Source organism: Belonocnema kinseyi, chromosome 3 (assembly GCF_010883055.1).
Source record: "Belonocnema kinseyi isolate 2016_QV_RU_SX_M_011 chromosome 3, B_treatae_v1, whole genome shotgun sequence".
Taxonomy (NCBI): domain Eukaryota; kingdom Metazoa; phylum Arthropoda; class Insecta; order Hymenoptera; family Cynipidae; genus Belonocnema; species Belonocnema kinseyi.
In genome coordinates this window covers 56,458,465-56,461,537 of record NC_046659.1, presented here as the reverse complement: position 1 = coordinate 56,461,537, position 3,073 = coordinate 56,458,465, and the positions used below count along the sequence as shown (strand labels likewise).

Genomic DNA, 3,073 nt, shown 5'->3' with positions numbered 1-3,073 from the left:
AACAAGTGTATCAAAGTAAAGTAAATGTCAGCGTGCCCAGAGGTAGACCGCGGAAAGAATGGTTAGAATGTGTGAATGAGACCCTAGTTAGAAGAGACATAAAAAGTCACACAGACACGAGAGCCTGCATGAAAAGATGCATGGACATAAAAGAAGCTAGAGAAGTATGCCAGAACATGAAATTATGGCGGCAAATAGTTAATAAAAAGAGTGGGGAACCTGACATAACGACTTTGTGAGGATCTTCACTTGGGGCGATTGCTAGAGAGATTGATTAGCAGCCTCGGTCGGAGCAGTGTTGCGGAACGAACGTGTTATTTACATAAATAACACGAGAATTCTGGATCAATCTGAAAATTCTCTATCCCTTCCCTACATTACTCCTTTCCCCAACGAGTGAGTCACGCCTACCCCGAAAGGGAAATGGCTTAATGGTGTAATGAAAAAAATAATAATAATCAGCAAAACCCTAGTTTAACCAAACCTGCTTCTTTTATTTACGTTTCTTGAATCAATCACAAGCAAAAGATTTATCTCTATTAAATTTACTCATAATTCAAAACATTTTTTGATTGAGGTCTCATAAACAATTAATAGCAAAATAATCTTTGGCCTGTGTCTCAAACATATATGTACATTATAATGATGACCTTTTGAGTCTTGATAGAGGACTGCTTGCCAAGACAGACCAATGTTTATTCAGATATTAATTGTTTATAAGGCCGTAATTAGCAAATCCGTTGAGTTAAGAGCAAAATGAAGAGAGACGAATGTTTTTGTTTGTGCCTAATTAAATAAACGCGAATAAAAGAAGCAATTTTTAGTAATCTGGGTTTTTGTTAATTAAAATTATTATTAACAAAAGAATGATTTTTTCAGTGTGGTGGCAGAAAGATTACAGGGAAGCTTCCAAATAATTAGCAATTCTACAGTTATGATTTTTTGTTACTTAAGTAATAAAAAAATCAAAAATCTTAACTGTACAATTGCAGGTAGCACATCCGGTAAAGATTATTTTGCAATTATAGTTCGCAAATAGTTTGAATTTAAAAAAATATATATAAGAGACAAACTTGTTCTTCTTCATCTAATTTGAGAATCACGTTTAAAAATGAAAGCTATAAGAAATATATACGCATTTGTTTAGAATAATTTTGATATTAAAAAATATATATTGAGATTTTTTCAATGTAACAAAAGTATTTGCAATCAGAGTGCTTTCATCAATAGTTTAACAACAATTATAGCGTTAACCCTGGAAATAAAGTGTTTTGCTAAGATGTACAAGAAATTGTATACACGCTTGTACTTTCGTTGTTAAAAAAGTACCAATTTTAACACTTGAATATTATCAAAAGTTTTGACTTCATCAGAAAATTTCCTATTTTTACGTTGAGCAAGTGTCCTGAGCAATCATTTACATTTTTTTTTAATTTTCAGTACAATTGGTATCGAGATATCCATATATCCACAAAAATTTCAATTTTTAGTGCAAAGTCAATTGTATATAATGTTCTAACATGGAAAAGGTTAGTTCTAGGAAAAATTTTATGAAAAATAAATGTTTTGTTTTTCCATGAGATATCCAAATGTAATTTTAGACAAATATTTTGTTAACAAATAATGAAATTGTTAATAAAAATCGTTTAAACAAAAAATGACCAGGATTAATTGGAAAAAGCACCCTTGATATTCATAATCAGGGGACCTTTGTGAACTTTTTAAATCAAATGTACCGTGCGGCACTTTTAATTAATGCATAATAGATTGCATGCTACTGGATTAAAAGTTTTGTCTCATGCAATATAGGTTTGGCTTTAGGCATGCAGACATCTTGAATTTCTCCCACCCAATCTGAAAACCCCTGCAAACGTAATGGACTCTGTTTGACGTTTTTACTAGGGGGCGCTGCGTGGGAACGAAGCGTTTGTGAATCGAATGATCGAAATATCGTTTTTTGGGACAGGACTGAGGACAGTGTTTTTTTGTGTCCCGTTGTTCGCTCACCGGAAATAGTTTTAATTGCTTTGTTAATAGTTTGACAGTCTTAAATCGGTTCGTGATATTGTCTCGAATCGACGATACGAACACTCTTTTGCAAGGCGCGTGCAACTTCCTGTATTTGCACTACCTAGCATCGCTTTCATTGTCCTGTAAATACTGTGTAAGTACTCCACAAAATCTATAAAAATGTCTACATGTCAATTACATTTGAGAAATATTTTCCTATTTTGGTACAAGACGATCGATTCTCCTTCAATTTATAATTTCTCAATCATAAAACTTGAGGGCGATTATGTTACTCCGAAAAGTCATCTATGTCAGACACCAATTTTTTATGCTTATTTCCCCTTATTTGTTTGTCTATTTTTATCGTGAATTTCTAGTCTAGACAGTATTGTTGTATTTAAAACAACATTTCTTGCAGTTTCTATCATAAATCCTTGGATAAATTAAATAATAAGAAATTTCACAGCAGGTCAATGGCTTTAGAGAATTAATCCGATTGTCTTTTTTTAGAGATAATTTGACAGCCTTATAATTGATTTTTTAATCAGTGTGGTTCTATCATTCGATGTATTTATTTTGTTTTGCAGAGTTGTCACAATAATCTAGGAGAATATTTCTGCATAGTTTTAAAGTTTTTTTTATCAAATTCTTTAATTTATCAAGGGGTGATTTGATAAAACAATTTAAACAGCATCACATTAACATTTCCAGAGGCATTACAAGTATTTTCTTATATTTTTTGTCGACATAAAAAAGAAGGAACTTTTTAAACTACGAAAACGTATCGCGTATATAATATTATTTATCCCAGGCGCAAATTTATATTTTTTAGCTTTTTTCCTTTGTTTATTTTTATAACGGCTCATGTTTTTAGAAGTTTAAAATATTTTCAAAAGTAGTGGCAAGGAAAGTATTCGAAATTTTAATTCAAACTAAATTCTTTACAATTTTATTTTTTTCAAATTTTGAATTCGAATAAGTTAATTGTGACTCTTCCATAATCACATTCTGATTTTTTATTTAAAAATACGAATATCACATAAAACTTGTGGGGGGGGGGGGG

The 3,073-nt window shown here is 31.4% G+C and overlaps 1 protein-coding gene across 1 annotated transcript in view; it reads left to right on the top strand.

The window, feature by feature from the left end:
* The first annotated feature begins 1,925 nt into the window (after positions 1-1,925).
* Positions 1,926-3,073, top strand: part of LOC117168961 (protein phosphatase 1 regulatory subunit 14B) — a 6,433-nt gene continuing 5,285 nt past the window's right edge. The window contains exon 1 of the mRNA XM_033354965.1: positions 1,926-2,164. The gene's annotated coding sequence lies outside the window, so the exon portion shown is untranslated. The remainder of the gene's footprint in view (positions 2,165-3,073) is intronic.